The 18,567-nt window shown below is 45.3% G+C and overlaps 1 protein-coding gene across 1 annotated transcript in view; it reads left to right on the forward strand.

Moving 5' to 3' along the window:
• Positions 1-18,567, forward strand: part of VWA8 (von Willebrand factor A domain containing 8) — a 376,045-nt gene that overhangs the window by 300,904 nt on the left and 56,574 nt on the right. The window lies entirely within an intron of this gene.

Here is an 18,567-nt window from a genome sequence, read left to right on the forward strand (position 1 = left end):
CCATCTGAGATCCTGGGATCGCCATGGGAGACATTATTCCCATGGTCAGAATCTCCCAAGATTGATGGAAATTGCTTTCTTTTAATAAATAAAAAGCGCATAGCAACCGTCTTAGAGCTAATCATGGACACCACAGCAGGAATAGCCCATCCCCAGTAAATAGCCATTCTAACTCCTTATAAAAAAGCTGAGCCAGGACACCTAAGAAGGTTTAGAATTCCAAACGAACTTGACCTGCTATGCATAACAACTAAGCACATCCCCCAAACATTTAATTTCTAGAGGTTTCAAAGTGAAATAATCTATCCACTGACTTTGACTAGCATTGTAGTTTTTCTCAAAACCAGTGATCTCTGCTGCTGCTGCTGCTGCTGCTAAGTCGCTTCAGTTGTGTCCGACTCTGTGCGACCCCATAGACGGCAGCCCACCAGGCTCCCCCGTCCCTGGGATTCTTCAGGCAAGAATACTGGAGTGCGTTGCCATTTCCTTCTCCAATGCATGAAAGTGAAAAGTGAAAGTGAAGTTGCTCAGTCGTGTCCGACTCCTAGCAACCCCATGGACTGCAGCCTACCAGGCTCCTCCATCCATGGGATTTTCCAGGCAAGAGTACTGGAGTGGGGTGCCACTGCCTTCTCCACCAGTGATCTCTAGATGCTTTGAAAACTAATTATTCTTTATAGAATTCATATTTTAGTTATAATTTGTTTTTCTTATTGATAAAGTTACCTTTTTTTCTAAAAGAACTGTTACTCTTACTCCAGGTATTCATTCTAAGTACATTCCTTCCCCCCAGAAAATGCCTCCAACCCCTGTATCCAGATCTTGCCCAGAAACAGCATCACTCCCTTGCTCGTCTCCTTCGTCTTTTGTGTTCATTCAAGCAGGTGCTTGAAGATTTTTTTAAGAATATGTTTGTATATCTTGGAAGAAAAAAACAAGGCAAGGTTCTTTGAAAAAAAAAGTTCTGTGCAAGTGTTGTTGATAAACTCAGTGGTTATCAGGGATCGAGACTGGACAGGAGAACTTCTCAGACTGATTCTCTGTTTCTCCCTAACCTGTTCTTGTTTATCTTGTCCTCTTTGTTTTTGTGGGTTTTTCCTTTAAACAGAATAAAGCAATTAATTGTTTGGATACCTTGCTTCAATAAATTGGAAATATCCCTTTCCAAAAGTAATCCAATAAAATAAACTTTAAAAAGAAATAAGAAGGAACATCCCTGGAGGTCCAGTGGCTAAGACTCCATGCTTCCAGTGCAGCTGGTGGGGGTTTGATCCCCGGTTGGGGAACTAAGATCCCACACTCCTCGAAGCATGGCCATTTTTTTTTTTAGACAAAACTAATCTAACATTTCATCATCACCAGAATGATCCACTCAAGCCCCAGTATCTAGTAATAATTGCCACCAAACAAAAGTTAAATCTGTAAGAAGCTACAGGCTTTGAAATGTATTCTACCTGCTATTTTGAGTATAAACAAATCGGATAGTGAACAGAAGCTCTGAATTTAGCATTAAATAGTCAGATCACTAGACAAAGTTCATCTAGTGCATTTAAAAATAGGCCCAACTGCTAGAAATGGAGGTTTTTAGCTAGAAAGCATATGATTTTTCCATCACTGAACTGGGTCTCCTCTGTTTCAGTTAATCTCGCCACACTTTGAATGATTACTTTTTTGCCAGATTGATTTATTTTCCCTCTTAGTCTAGCCATCTTTCAGGTTTAAAACTTTCAGCTTTATTGAGCAAGGGGAGTATCCAAAAGAATTCATTGCATCTTGGTTTGTGTAAGTCTACCAGCAGGAGAATTTTATCACTCCCTCGGGGTGACTCAGAACCGTTCGGGTACCGCTGCCTGGTAAACTATTTCTCTTTATTTATGGTGTGTGAAACGTGAGGGAGAGTAAAATTGGCCCCCGTGAGCGCTCCCCAAGCCTGCACATTGCTTTACTTCTGCTCCAAACACTGACGTGAGCAGGCTCTGCCGCAGACAGACCCAAAGGTCACTTTTCCATTTTGTTCAGATTGAGAAATACTTCAGATATCTGTCTTTTGTATCTAAGAAGAATAGGAGCTGGGGGAGGGAGTCGTTTCATTTCCTTGAATTTTCTTTGCTGGCCTGTGAGGAGCCCTCTTGAAATTGTAAAACAGTGTGGAGACCCGGCCCACATTGGGAACACGGTTGCTCCCCGGCTCAGCCCACCCCTTTGCTGAGAGGTTGCTGTTGCTGAAATTCTCTGTTCTTACAAACATAGCTCACTTGATGTCCCAAGAGTCTACCTCCACGTGCATAAGGCCAATCTGTATAAATCAGATAACATTTCCTCTTGGATGTATATGCTATTGTTAAGTTGCTCAATCGTGTCCAGCTCTTTGTGACCCCATGGGCTGTAGCCCATCAGGCTCCTGTGTCTGTGGAATTCTCCAGGCAAGAATACTGGAGTGGGTTGCCATGTCCTTCTCCAGGGGATCTTCCTGACCCAGGGATCGAACCAGTGTCTCCTGCATTACAGGCAGATTCCTTACCATCTGAGCCACCTGGGAAACCCTCTTGGATATACAAAACCACTTCAAAGGTTGCAAACATAATTGGAAGGCACGCTGCGTGTTTCAGTTATGCCTCTGGGCTGTGGGCTGGTGCTTTTAAGGTGCCCAGAGGATGGCAGAGGGAAAACCACAGCTGGGTTAGTAAGATTATTGTGTCACAGAAGACACTGTGGAGGAGGCCTGAATGGGGAGAGCCCAGGAGAATGAAAGCAGCTGTTGGTTGAGAAATTCAGGAATGACCTCTAGAAGGCGTCGTTTTCAGGGTTGCTTTCCTCACATCCAGATACCTGCAGTTTGTCCAAATTATAGTTTTGGATTTTATTCATCTAATTTCTTTATCTTTTTTTTCTTTCCCACAACCAGCGTATCTATCTCATATGTACTTAGTAATCTTCAAACAGATGACCGTATTCCACAAAACTTCCGTTTAAAGGAATGTGTTGGGAAATTTTAAAATTATGTTGACTGTTGTAAAAAGTCTCTTAAGCCTAGAATGCATAATAATGGAGTTTCCGTGGTGGCTCAGATGGAAAAGAATCCGCCTGCAACACAGGAGACTCGGGCTCGATCCCTGGGTTGGGAAGATCCCCTGAGAAGGGAATGGCTACCAACCCTAGTATTCTTGCCTGGAGAATATTCTCACCAATCCCTACTTTCTCCAAACTTCAAGCTATACTCTCCCATATTCTCTGACAATGTTTCAGTCTCCTGCTTCCCAAAGAAAATAGAAGCTACCAGAATGCAGCTCCTCCAGCTCCCCAGGTGCAGTTATAGAAGCCCACCACCATAGCCGTGCCAGCGCCCCCTCCTCCCCATCCAAGGCCAGTCTGTCCTCCCATCTGAGAGCAGAGATTTTGCTCCATCCTTTGTCTCCTTTTTCTTAGGTATCTTCATTCTCTCTCCTTTCTGGGTTCTTCCCATTGGTGTTTAACAACACACTCTAGTGTTTTTTCCTGGACCCCACAAGTCTCATTTGCTATTACTCTAGTTCGTGTGACTCTAACTTCTTGGGTTTGGGGGGTTTTCACGTAAACCTCGGTGTGCTCTGATAAGCTTATTGTACTTAGGCATGGCCATCTAAGCCAAGGAGGAGACATTTCATCATCATAAACCTCCGGGAGTGTGCACTGATGCGAGTAGATCGTCCCTGTGCTCTAGCAGCTGCGTCAGCAGAGACAGAGGGCTCTGCGTGTCAGCGATCGCCTCATCCCCTGCGTTCAGCCAAGCACCCCTCCAGCTGTTCTTTCTGCCCAAAATCCCCAGCCTCCTGGACTTCCCAGCTCTTCCTGTTCCTTCAGGATTCTTCTTGGGCGTTACCTCTTTCAGGAAATCTTCTCTGATGCAGCCAGCCTCAGGAGCCCTTCCAGTATGTTCTGCTCACAGGTCCTGCTTACTTACCCTGGCACGGATCTCCGCCCACTTTCTGGGCTGATTCACAAGCACAGATCCACACCTGGCTGGAAGCTCCATGATGTGCAAAGCTGGGTCCTGTGTCTTTGTGTCCTTAGCACCAAGCAGAAGTCCTGCTCACAGCTGGGGCTTTATTAAAGGCTATCACAGGCAGGTAGGCAGTCTGACAGGAAGGATGAAAGAGAGGCACTTGAAGGTTCATCTAAGTTATATATGTACAGACTTGCCCTGAAAAATAGCTCAGAAGCAAAAACTCTTTTCCCTCTTTTTGCTGATTCATGTCTTGCCCCCATATCTCTAAATAATGTACTTAAGTTTCTTCTTGATTTTTCCACATTAAGCATTATCTTTTGACCTCAACAATGTGCATTCAAGATTTAGCTCTCTTTTAGTTTCCCATCCCTACTATAAGATACACAGTTAATATCTTCCAAACCACTATATCATACACTATATCATACATCCCCTCAATAGGTTTGTACTGAAATTTTGGTTAAGCCAATGTTATAATGAGTACAATAATTATGTAATTATTATAATGAGTATGTAAAACATTATCAACCAGAAGAACCATGTGATGTACTTACATCACACTTCTGCCAGTCTTGCCCCTCGGTTTCTGCTTAAGGAAAGCCAAGAGAAGATAAGAACTTCCGCCAAAGTCATTTCACCAGAACCAAGATCAAAAGCCAGTCTTCTAATTTCCACTGAAATATTTTTTTCCAGCTGCCTCTCAAAAAAAAAAAAAATTCTTTTAAGTCTCAGTGAATCAGTTTGAAGAAAAAAACAAACTTACATGATTATATCAAAGTATTCTTTATACAACTTCCATTATACTCAAATCAATTTCTGACAACTCATATTTCTTAAACTTTAGGATTGAAATAAATGTAGACAAGGGTCCTAGTTGTAAAGAACTTAGAAGCAGAGACTTCCCTGGTGGTCCGGTTGTTGGGAATCCACCTTCCCCTGCAAGGGACATGGGTTTGATCCCCGGTCGGGAAACTAACTTCCCATGTGCCACGGGGCAACTAAAGCCAGGCACCGCAACTAGAGACTCCCGGGCCCTGCACCCACTGAGCCCACATGCTCTGGAGCGCGGCAGCTGGAGACAGCCCAGGCACCGCAATGAGGACCCAGTGCAGACAGACGGCAACAGAAAGCCCAAACTTAGAACTAGAAAGAATTTGCTCTGGTGTTTCATTTTGAAATGAGAAAACGCAGGCCCAGAAAGGCTGAGTGACTTCCCCAGGATGACCCCGTGAGTGAGCGGCCACACTGGGTTGGAATGGAGGCTTCCGCATGCAGGCCAGCCCCCACTCCACTGCACATCCCTCCTCTCAGTCACTGCTTCCTTCCCCTCAGGCACTTTCCTTCACTTGAAATCTGTGCCTTGCAGATGCCCAGCCTCATTCTCTAACTACATTAAACTCACTCGTCCTACAAATGGCATTAAGACAGGTCAGAAGAAGTCAAAAATGGGCTTTAAAGCGTGTTGCTTAAAACCAGGCTGGTGTTAAGTTGCCTTGCCTGGCTGCACAGCCAGAATCCCACACTGTGTTGGCAGCTTACGTGCCGTCAGTGGAAGGAGACAGGATGGAAACATTCCCAGGTGTCGTAAAGAATTAGAGTCACATCGCAGGAGACAGAGGAGACGTGGGCAGGACACAGGAAATCTGGCGGCCACGCCGCTCCCCGCAGTTCAGCCCCAGGGCCCCAGGTTAACCTGGGGTTTCTGGACTTGGTGCTATGTTCTCTCCAGTTCCCTTCGATGACCCCTTTCATCGCCAGGTAATCAGGTCGTGGCCGCACATACACAGCTGCACGTCCCGAAATTTGTGCTGCCTTCTGCACTTGGCCTCCCAGAACCCCAAGACGACGCTGCTGGGGGGAGTCCTCAAATGGGGGTGCAGAGTGAGCTTAGAGGAGTGGGGGTGCAAGGAGAGGGAGGGGAGCCCCGAGACGAATGCTGAGGGAGGCTTGCTGGCGCAGCGTCCAGGCCTCTGTCCAGAAGGGAGTCAGAGTTCCCAGGTGTAAACAGGAAACGGGCAGAGAAATGCTGTTAAGAAACTGTCGCACTAACACAGCCGAGAAGATGACCAACTCGTGTACATTACATAAGCCCCCAGTCAGTTACAGTCATTCCAGGAATCGTTTGTATCCAATTACTGGGTAGCTCATTATCACTGATACGTAATGTAATTTGTGTCTTATAATTCTGGCCTTAATTTCATTAGAAAGCTTTATTTTGCCCTTTGGTATTTGAGGTTCTAAGTTCATGGCTTACAAAGTAAGAGCCGTCACAACCTAAAATGAAAGTGAAACCGGAAAGTAAAAAAGTTGGCTTAAAACTCAACATTGAAAATACTAAGATCATGGCATCCGGTCCCATCACTTCATGGCAAATAGATGGGGAAACAATGAAAACAGTGACAGATGTTATTTTCTTGCCTCCAAAATCACTGCAGATGGTGACTGCAGCCATGAAGTTAAAAGACAGTTGCTTGTTGGAAAAAAGGCTATGACAAACCTAGACAGTATATTAAAGAGCAGAGACATTACTTTGCTGACAAAGGTCCGTCTAGTTAAAGCAAGCTATGGTTTTTCCAGTCATGTATGGATGTGAGAGTTAGACTATAAAGAAAGCTGAGCACCAAAGAATTGATACTTTTGAACTATGGTGCTGAGAAGACTTGAGAGTCCCTTGGACTGCAAGACAATCCAACCAGTCAATCCTAAAAGATATCAATCAGTCCTGAATATTCATTGGAAGGACTGATGCTGAAGCTGAAATGCTAGTACTTTGGCCACCTGATGCCAAGAGCTAATTCATTGGAAAAGATCCTGATGTTGGGAAAGATTGAAGGCAGGAGGAGAAGGGGACGACAGAGGATAAGATGGTTAGACGGCATCACTGACTCGATGGACATGAGTTTGGGTGAACTCCGGGAGTTGATGATGGACAGGGAGGCCTGGCGTGCTGCAGTCCATGGGGTCTCAAAGAGTTGGACACGACTGAGCGACTGAACTGTCTAGCAAAGTGAAACTCAGTGGTATTCTTTTCTCCTCTCCCAAATGTCCTGCTTTCTAACTTGCCTCCTTCAGTTCAGGAGAGCTGCTATCAGGCTTCTAGATATTCTTGGTGGCGTGGACCCCACTAGAGCCACTGTGTAGCTTTGGGGTAGCCACAGTGGCGATGCCTGTCATGCAGCCTTTCATGTATTTACTACACATTTCCTGAGCTTCTGTGATACCCAAAGACCAGGAGCTACACTGATATGACCGAGATGGCCTCTGGATGTTCACAGTGTAGAGCTGACGCCAGATTATATATGTGGTCACATTTGCCTCTATAGCACTGATTCCAACAATGCTATGTACCACTTAAAGAAATATTTTCTTTATTTTACTTTATTTTTTATTCCTGGCTTCCCTGAGCCTTTGCTGCTGCATGCAGGCTTTCTCTAGTTGCCATGATTTCTCTTGTTGTGGAGCACAGGCTCTAGGTACACAGGCGTTAGTAGTTTTCAGCTTATGGCCTCAAGAGCACAGACTCAGAAGTTGTGGTGTGTGGGTATCTTCCAACGATATGTGAATCTTTGCAGGCTGGGGAATCAAACCCATGTTCCCCTGCATTGGCAGGTGGATTCTTAACCCTGGGACCACCAGAGAAGTCCTAGAAATATTTTCTTTAAAAATGCATGTATAGTATTTACAGTAGCCAGGACATGGAAGCAACCTAGATGTCCCTCGACAGATGAATGGATAAAGAAGTTGAGGTACATATACACAATGGAATATTACTCACCCATTAAAAGGAACAAATTTGAATCTGTTGAACTGAGGTGAATGAATCTAGAGCCTGTTATACAGAGTGAAGTAAGTCAGAAAGAGAAAAACAAATATCATATATTAACACATATATTGGGATCTAGAAAAAGAGTACTGATGAAGCTATTTGAGGGCAAGGATGGAGATGCGCATATATAAAATGGACCTGTGGACACAGCAGAGGAGGGAGCTGGGAGCCCTAAAGTCGCTCAGTCGTGTCCGACTCTTTTGTGACCCCATGGACTATACAGTCCATGGAATTCTCCAGGCCAGGACACTGGAGTGGGTAGCCTTTCCCTTCTCCAGGGGATCTTCCCAACCCAGGGATTGAACCCAGGTCTCCCACATTGCAGGCGGAGCGTTGAGACGTGTACACTACCATGTATAAATAGAGAGCTAGCAGGAAGCTGCTGTATAAAACACAGGGAGCTCAGCTCAGTGCCCTGTGATGACCTAGAGGGGTGAGACCGTGCGAGAAGGAGGCTCCAGACAGAGAGGATATGTGTATACTTATAGCTGATTCACAGTGTCGTATGGCAGAAACCAGCACAATATTGTGAAGCAATTATCCTCCAATTAAAAACATTCTTAGAAGAGGGGAAAACGCCTGTTATATATGCACACAATAAAGGCATCCATTCTAGTTATTCCATGTGTGTATTTTGCCCACACTCCAAGTGGTGTTTTTGAGCTGGAGCGGCAGCCTGGAAGGGCCCCTCACCCACCGAGCCTCACAGCGCAGAGCCATAAATACTCTCAGCCAGTGAGCGACGTATGCGGTCCTCCTGAGCTCTGTGTGTGCGCAGTGCATACAGCTTATTTCTCTACAGCCTCTCAGTGCCATTGTGGTGTTCTCTGGTTCATGGTTTTAACTCATCGTGGTTGTCCGAAAGTGCAGAGAATGCTGGGCTTTGGAAGCAGAGGAAGACTGTCTCGCTAGATGTGAGAACACAGGTTTTACAAGAACTCCATGTGCTTTGAGGAAATGGTGGAGGAAACTCAGGCTAAACATCAGTAGACAATGACTTCATAAACAGGATCAGAATCTAAGATGATGGACCAACAATGGTATGAAGAATAGCTGAAAGAAACGATGGCTGCTGACATAGCCTGACTTTAACACAAGCAAAACAGAAAACCATTTGCCAAGAATGTTTGATGCTGGAAATCTCCACGAGGAGGATGCTATGATAACCTGTCCGCACTGATTCAGTTAGCGTTCCTATTTTCAGAAAAGAATTCCCCCAAGCTACGTGTTTGCATGGAGATCTGGTCAGTGCTTCCAAGCATTTTTAGAACCTGATCTTATTAAAACCCCCTTTGCTGTTCCCTACCCTAGTGATTGGGTGGCTTTTCTACCCACCCTTCCTTTTCCTGGGCTTTCCTGGTAGCTCAGACGGTAAAGCGTCTGCCTACAATGCGGGATACCCGGGTTCGATCCCTGGGTTGGAAAGATCCCCTGGAGAAGGAAATGGCAACCCACTCCAGTATTCTTGCCTGGAAAATCCCATGGACGGAGGAGCCTGGTAGGCTACAGTCCATGGGGTCGCAAAGAGTCGGACACGACTAAGTACTTTCACTTCACTTTCCTTTTCCCAGCAACTTAACATCTCAGAGAATCCTGTTGACAGGGAAAGCACAATAGATTTTAAAATTGCCACACAGATTTTGTGTTCTCAGAGGGAACACAAGGCTTGGGTATAAAACTGAAATCACCTGGGCCAGGAAATGCCAGGAAAGATTGTTTAGCTTCTATAATAATAAAAGCAGATGGCAGTAGATGTCTCTTGCCAGGGCCACTGTGTGTATCACAGAACCAAAGCATTTACACACTCTTTGCCATGGTAGAGAGGGCCTTGTGTGGCCAACCTTTTCCTTGGCCGTAGATGTCTGTTGGCTGGGCTTGAATTGACTCAAATGTTGAATGTTAACCTTTTGAAGTCTCTGGAAAATAAAAGATGCAAAAATAGAGAAGGCAGATACACAAAGACCGTCAGTTTGCCCTACCTCCACTCTCTGAGGGCTTCCCAGGTGACGCTGGTGGTAAAGAACTCGCGTGCTAATGCAGGAGACTGTAAGAGGCCCTGGAGAAGGCAATGGCAGCCCACTCCAGCATTCTTGCCTGGAGGGCCCCATGGACAGCGGAGCCTGGCGGGCTGCAGTCCACGGGGTCGCAGAGTCAGACACGACTGACGTGGCTCAGCACGCACCACTCTCTCTGAGTTTAATTAGCAGCTGTTCTGTGAGAAGGTTTGCAGTGCCCAGCAGGGCCAGTGACAGCAGGCGGTATCCCTGCTGGCTCGTCCATGCCAGGGAACTGTTGCCGTGCCAATTGGTTATGATTCTCTAACATGGCTTTTTGACAGTCACCTACACACAACGATAACAACATTTGGTTTCCCTTAAAAATCGGTTTGTGCTTAGACCGTCTTAATCCGTGAACCATCCTCTCTATTCCATTATCTACGTTCCGTATTCTCAAATTTTCCAAAAGTCCTCTGCATCTTTTGTTCCTGTTTGAATTTAAGCAGAAGAAAGAGATGAGTAAGGACTCTGAGTAAAGTTTGAGGTTGCTTTAGGCAGATTCTGCGTTGTGTTGCAGACAGCTGTTCCAGCAGCTCTGTCTAGACCAGAGAGCAGGAGAGAGGCCGCCGCCCACACACTTGGGGGGCACGGAGTCAGCTCAGGCAGGCGGCTCCCCAGAAACTGGAGCTGAGGCCGAGGCAGGGGTCAGTCAAGCTGCGGGAAGTGCAGGATCGGGATTTGAGAACCACGCCACAGGGCCAGCAGGGCCGCGTGTTTCCTGCCTGTCGGGAGAAGGCTGTCCACTGACCAGTGGCCGAGCACTGCTGTGCTGTTTTCCAGTTACAGGCTGGCAGGAAGAGTTCCTGCCAACAGCTTATTGTGAAGAGCACTGTATGCAGAAGCTGAAACTCTTACATTCTGTTGCCGGTCTGCCTCTCCCACATGCATTTAATGCATATTTATTAGGCATCTGGGCTTCCCTGGTAGCTCAGCAGGTAAAGAATCTGCCTGCAATGCAGGAGACTCTGGTTCAGTTCCTGGGTTGGGAAGATTCCCCTAGAGAAGGGATAGGCTACCCACCCTGGTATTCTTGGTCTTCCCTGGTGGCTCAGATGGTAAAGAATCCACCTGCAATGCAGGAGACTTGGGTTCAATCCCTGGATTGGGAAGATCCCCTGGAGGAAGGCATGGTAACCCACTCCAGTATTCTTGCCTGGAGAATCCCATGGACAGAGGAACCTGGCGGGCTACAGTCCCTGGGGTCACAAAGAGTCAGACGCGACTGAAGTGACTCAGCACAGCACAGCACATGTACGTATAAGTCACTGTGCCAGCAAAGATAAAGGGAAAACAAGAGTCGATCCTGTGGGGAGGATCTTTTTCCGAAACTTTGGACACAGACAGAGAAACCACATAGGGTGCCCACAGGGCTGCGTTCCAGAACATCGCATCCCCTGGAGAAAGGGGGACGTTTGGGGGTGGCAGTTTCGAATACTTCAAAGTATTTATCCACCTCATCATTTACACCAGAAAGTGAAGTATGCGTAAGTCTCTGGGAGCGTTCAAGCAGAGAGAGGGAGTGTAAACAGAGTGGGGTTGAGTTTCGAGAAGCGGGCAAGCAGGGTCAGGATGGAGGGCTGATGGTGGACTTGAAAGAGCCTGTGAGAAAGGACTGGAGTCCTTCCTAAGGCAGAAAGAGCTGCCCGCTCCTTCAGGACTAGAGAGACAAGAGCTGCTGGGGGACAAGCCACGGACCCGCCTTCTGCCTGTCGCCTGTCGGTGCTCGCCTCATAGGCCTTGTCTTCAGGGCCAGGGAGCAGTCCCAGCGTGCCCCTCATCAACTCCCCACCTCATCCCCCATCTGCCTGCTTGCTGGTCCCTAGACTTTATTTCCCACTTTTGTGATAAGAGCACTTACCATGTGAATGCCCTTTGGGGGGGAATTATTTAGTACGAATGAATATCAGCTACAGGATCGTTTTTTAATATTAATGACCAAAATTAGATCATCTGCTTTTTAAGAACTAAGAGGATTAAAGAGGACAGGAGGTCATTGAATACGTGAAAGAAAGTGTTGCCACCAGCCAGGGGGAAACTGGAGATGAAATACATACTTTGATGGCTTTGCCAGAGGTTGTCGCTGGAACACAAAGAAGCTGCCTCTGGACAACGGTGGTTTGATCATGCGTTATCATTGTAGAGTAGCACGTTGTTTATGAAAACTGGGTAAGGAATTATTGCTTTTTTTTTTTTAAAGCAGCTGTCTTCATATAAAAGACCATCATACCTAGGGACATATTAATGTGACTTTCATTGTATCTGTGATAGAAATTTCTTATATTTTTCATATGCGTGCATGCTAAGTCGCTTCAGTCATGTCCAACTTTACAACCCTATGGACTGTATCCCACCAGGCTCCTCAGTCCATGGGATTCTCTAGTTAAGAATACTGGAAATGGGTTGTCATGTCCTCCTCCAGGAGATCTTCCTGACCCAGGCATCAAACCTTCATCTCTTACGTTTCCTTACTTTGGCAGTCAGGTTCTTTACCACTAGCACCACCTGGGAAGCCCCTATTTTTCTTATAACCTCAGACAAGAGTATGTTTTAGGCAAATGTGTTTAGTACCTTATTATGGTCTGTATTACCCTGCACTGTGACTTCGTTCTACATTATAAAATATTTTCCTGGAAGCAAAGATCCTGTTTCTTGTTATCTCCATATTCCAGGGAGTAGTAAATGTACCATAAACATACACAGAAATGTTTGAATAAGAAAATGAATGGTTGAGTGCGTTGAATTGCCTGCTGATCATCAAATCATAGGCAACTGTAATAAGTAGGATTTCTGATATCATCACGGCAGTTTTCAACATCAGAAAATTGAAAGCACGTCTTCTGGAAGCAGGACATCCTGCAAAGATCGATGCCGTGGCTCTTGCCCCACTGCCTCTCGTTTGTCTTTTAATGAATGAGTCAGTTCGTTTGCATGCATTGGGCTCCAAGTAGCAGAAAACCCAACTTACAGTAGCTTATACTGTAAGGACAGGGCTTCCCTGGTGGCTCAGTGGTAAAGAATCCACCTGCTAATGCTGGAGACACGGGTGCAATCTCTGCCTCGGGAAGATCCCACGTGCTGCAGAACAGCTAAGCCCGAGTGCCGTAGCCATCAAGCCTGCACCCTAGAGCCCGGAAACCACAGCTCCCGAGCCCACGCACTGCAGCTCCTGAAGCCCGAGCGGCCTAGAGCCCATGCTCTGCAACAAGAGAAGCCACCGCAGCTAGAGCAGAGCCCCCGCAGCAACAAAGACCCAGCACAGCCAAAAATGAATAAATAAATAAGAAGTTCTTTATATGAAAAAAAACCTATGTCTAATAACATTTATTATTTGCTGATGTAGAAACCAGAAGTAAGTGACTCCGCGGCTGACTGAGCAGCTCAGCGGTGTCATCAGGGACACCACCTGCTCAATCCTCCCCTCTGCCGCCTCCTCCTCGTTGCCCCGTGGTCACCAGGTGGACACCCCAGCTCGAAGCACCACGTCCTCACTCCATGTCCAAGCCAGCACACGTGTGTGCCACAAGGGAGGGGCAGGCAGTCCCTGCAGGGCCGCGAGTGAGCTCTGTACCCAAGAGGAAAATCTTCCCCAGACACCTCCCAGCAGAATTTGTCTTACGTCGCAGCTCCCAGACTTTCTTCCCCAGACACATCGCTGGCAGAGGGCGATGAGACGGCTGGGCCTCGTCCCAGCTAACCATGATTCATCTGACTTCTGTTTAGAGAGGAGAAAGAGGCAGTGGATGTTGGAGAGGCAGCTGCAAACGCCTGCTGAGCCACACCTCGTCTCCAGCTGGAAAATGAGAATCGGCTGTGTTGTCCAGTCATTCCTCCAAGAACGCACTTTCCTTCCAAGAGTGTGTTCTGGCTATTTATATCATTTTACTGATGGTTTTTGAAAAATCATGAGTGTGAGGAGGAGCCTAAAGTATAGGGCCTTGCCTAGGATTACAGGGCTTTTGTGAGTCATGTCCCTCCACTACTTTGGGTTTGGGTTGCTTCACTCTGGAACATTTTTTATGAGTTATAATTTACAAGGTCTATGTTTTGTTTTGTTTTTCCATCTTGATTCATATGAAAGAGGACAACTCCTTGGGATTAAAACTTGCTTATCTAAAAGGATGTAGGAGGCATCAGCTGTGACCAACACAGCAAAGAGCTCACCATGGGCATCAATTTGCATGAGCACTTGTAAGAGACCATGATATTTTGTGTTTGGGGCAAAATTTTGATCCATGTGAGTGAACACATGAGTGCATGCTTAGTCACTTCAGTCGTGTCTGACTCTTTGCAAACCTATGAACTGTAGCCCACTAGGCTCCTCTGTCCATGGGATTCTGCAGGCAAGAATACTGGAGTGGGTTGCCATGCCCTCTTCCAGGGAATCTTCCTGACCCAGGAGACCCTGTCTCCTCCATTGGTAGGTAGGTTCTTTACCATTAGTGCCACCTGCGAAGCTATAAGTGAACACTTAAGTATTCACTTAAGTAGGGTGTATATCAGTAACTGGATTGGCTTGTTTGAACTCTTTCTAGATGAAAAGTGAAAGTGTCAGCCACTCAGTTCTGCCTTACCCTTTGCAACCCCATGGACTGTAGCCCACCAGTCTCCTCTGTCCATGGATTTCTCCAGGCAGAAATACTGGAGTGGGTTGCCATTCTCTTCTCCAGGGGATCTTCCCAACTCAGGGATCAAGCCCAGGTCTCCTGCACTGCAGGCGGATTCTTTACCATCTGAGCCACCAGGGAAGCCTTCTAGAAGAGACCAGTCCTCAAAGGAAATGCATTCCAAGTCTTTCTCAACACATACTTCAAATGGTTCAGCAGTTTGTCAACTTTCTGAATGACCAGAGATTCTGAGCACCTCTCTGTCCCCAAGAGGCAAGCTTCCTCGAATGATATGCGTTCCTTGGTGTCTGTTGCAGTTTCTGTCTGGGCTGGACTGTCCGAGGCTTCCTGCCTCGCACCTTTTATGAATCATTGTCAATTCACGTAAGAGATGCCCTAAAATGGCTTTGGAAACCGCTTATCAGATGCGCTCCTCCCATCCACCTAGAGAAATAGACTCCTGTGACTGTAATGCCATTCATAGCATGACTCAGAATTAGATAAACTCCCCAAATGCTTGCTTTTAAGTAAGTGTCCTTGGTAATTCATGGTATGCGTTTTTCTGGAATCCACTGTGTTTGGGCTGATGAGTGTTTTTGTCAAGAATTTGTCAATTTTGAAACATCTCCAGACTCCCATTTGGGGTTGGTGGGGAGCAGCCTTGTTGGCAGTGTGAGCCGTGCCAGCTCCCAGCAGGACACACAGGTGGCAACGCAGCAGTTCCTTTCTGCCCAGAAAGTTCACACAAATTTTCCTCCTCCCTGATGGCCCATTGTAGGTGTCTTCACAACTCCAAGAGCTGTCATTTTGCAGGTAGCTGAGGGGGCTATTTGAGAGCCCTTTTCTTTTGCCTTGTGCCATCATTTTTAGTACTTATTCTTGAAAGGCTATTCTCTTACAGCTGCTGCTGCTGCTGCTGCTAAGGCACTTCAGTCGTGTCTGACTCTGTGCAACCCCATAGACGGTAACCCGCCAGGCTCCCCCATCTGAATTGTGGTGAAATGTCTAAAGGAGATTGGGATGACCCAGACAGATGGTATGGGGAGGGAGGTGGGAGGGGGGTTCATGATTGGGAACACGTGTACACCCATGGCGGATTCATGTTGATGTATGGCAAAACCAATACAGTAAAGTAAAATTAAAAAAAAGAAAAAGAAAAAATAAAGGAGATTGGTTTATAATGAAAGTAAAGTTACTAAGACACCTAGGACTCTTGTTTCCTATGCCTCTTCTGAAATTCTTTTATTTATTTATTTTGTATTGAAAGAAAGTGAAAGTGTTAGTCACTCAGTCTAGTCCGACTCTTTGCGACCTCATAGACTGTAGCCCGCCAGGCTCCTCTGTCCGTGGGATTCTCCAGGCAGGAATACTGGAGTGGGTTGCCATGCCCTCCTCCAGGGGATCTTCCTGACCCTGGGATCACACCTGGGTCTCCCGCATTGCAGGCAAATTCCTCACTGTTTGAGCCACCAGGGAAGCCCACTTTGTACTGAAGTATCGTTGATTTACAATGTTGTGTTAATTTCTACTGTACACAAGTGTCTCAGCTACATATATATGTAAGTATATACACATTCTTTCCTCTACTCTTTCCCATTGTTCCCTGTGCTATCCAGTAGGACTTTGTTGTTTATTTATTTTTAATAGATAATACACCCTAAAGTGACGGCTGGTGTTAAGAACAGTTACTCCAGTAACGCTGTCATGGCCCAGACCGTTTTTAGAGCTTCCTCTTTTAGAACTGACCTGTAGAGGTGTCACAGCTCTTATGAAGCAAACTAGTCTCATTGTTTTATAATTTGATTTTGACTAAAACCGCTTGTTTACCAGATTTTGAATTGTTTAATCAGTTAGATAGAACATGTCAATGTTAAGTGGAATGGGAGAGATTATTTAGTTCAACCCCCTTTAGTTTCTGATGAGAAAGTTTAGCCCCAGAGAAGTTAATTGACTTTGCAAAGAGTGCAGAGTAAGTTAGCGAATAATTCACACACATCAGAACTATTTGGTTCATACACATCAGTTCCAAATATCCTTTAGCTATTTATTAAAAATCAAATCTATTTTTAAAGAATACATAATTTCCGCCATTAAAGATATTAAAATAGAATCTGCCGTGGACTCTGCGGATCCTTCTTAAAGCACTCCAGAAGTGTTTTGAACACCATTATTGTAATAAATGTATCTTTATGGGTTAAAAAGCTTATCATCTTATTGTAATATATTTCCGTATGTAAGTTCCATTATGTTTTTTTAAAAAATCCATTAGACTGTAGTCATAACTTTTATGTAGATTTCTTAAATTGACACAGAATAAAACTCTATCTCAATTTTGAAATGTTTCTTATTTTTCTCATTTCTCATGGAAAGCATCTATAAGATACTGCTAAGATAACCAAACATTATCTCCTGGCTGAGGCAAGCTTGTCCTTGTTCTGTGCTGTCCAGTGAGATAGTCATGGACTACATATGGTAATTTCAAACTTAAATTTTAGTTAATTAAATAAAATTTAAAAATCAAGTACTCAGTAGGTACATTGTGTAATAAGCTACCATATTAGATCCCTCAAGTATAAATACTTCTATCAGCACAGAAAATTTTATTAGTTAGTGCTGGTCTAGAGTTCTTGTAGTCAGTATACATATTTTAATTTACTACGAATCTCTTACACTCTTAAAAAGTTAGAAAGTGGTGGCAAGTTTTGGGGAAAGTACTTTAAATGTTTATTTGTTCTCTAAATGTTGCTAGCTATTCTGCATAGTTTAATTTTTTAAAAGAAGAATTTATTTTCACCCATTTTTGGGGAGCATGATTGTATGCGTGGAATTCACGTCAACTGTCACATCCTGGCTGCCAGATTTTAAAATATGCTGAAATTATGGCAAAAGCTCTGTCAGTGCTGCCAAAGCTAAAGGCAGAAGTGTGTTAGCTACTCACTCGTGTCCCTCTCTTTCACAACCCTCTGGACTGTAGCCCGCCAGGCTCCTCTGTCCGTGGGATTCTTCAGGCGAGAATACTGGAGTGGGTTGCCATGCCCTCCTCCAGGGGATCTTCCCGACCCAGGGATCAAACCCGCATCTCCTGCACTGCAGGCAGATTCTTCACCATTTGAACCAGCAGGGCTTCCCTGGTAAGGGCAGAAAGGTCCAGTTAATTGAAATCTTGTTACAATGTCTTAACATTTGAAATGAACTAGTCTGGATATAACACAGTGGAAATTATGTTGAATTCATTCTTGATAGCCATTTTATTTGCAAAGGCCGTAAATTACCTACGTACCTTTGTTTATCCTAACATCCAGAATGAAAAGTCCACTCACTAAGAAGGCACGGGTCAGCTCTCAAGACTGACCTGGCGTCATGCTCCAGGTCCATTTCCAAGCTCCCCTGCTCCACTGTGAGCAGTTCGAGGCCAGTGACCAGTCCTCCGTGGCTTTTGCAGGCCTCGCGGTACTTCAGATGATACCTTGCCAATACATTTCCCATTAAGGCTTCCCAAACAGTTAATCTGGTCTGCCCTGAAAATTACTGTATTTGGGAGCAGGCTCATAGGGTGCATGAATGTGACTGCTTCAGATGCTTTTTATTGTGGAGTAATATCTACTGAGCTGACTGCTAGGATGGAACTCCAGTGTGGTTATCAGTGCTTTGGGTGAATTTGTGCTGAATTAAATTAGGGGCCAGTGAATGAGCCGTAGGCTCTCAAAGAGAAAGGCTAAAGTGCCGCTTGTTCTGTTTGGTCTGCAGGAACAGTAGGTCCAGTTTTAAAATACAGATGAGCTAGGAGAGCTAAAATACCGTAATGAGAGTGGACCAGAATATAAGCAGGTTTTAGTCTCTGTGCACATAATGTGTATCAGTGAAGCACACAAAGGTATATTTTCTGGGTTTCTTTTTTCATATATTTTGTATAAAATAGCCTTTTTCTGAGGAATGGGATTTCTTTGAAAATCAAATTAGGTGAATGTTTATCTGCCATGACTCAGCTGGACCAGGTGGACTATAGCCCGCTAGGCTCCTCAGTCCATGGAATTCTCCAGACAAGAATATTGGAGTGAATTGCCATTCCCTTCTCCAGGAGATCGTCCCAGCTCA

This window comes from Capra hircus, chromosome 12 (genome assembly GCF_001704415.2).
Source record: "Capra hircus breed San Clemente chromosome 12, ASM170441v1, whole genome shotgun sequence".
NCBI classification, from domain to species: Eukaryota; Metazoa; Chordata; class Mammalia; order Artiodactyla; family Bovidae; genus Capra; species Capra hircus.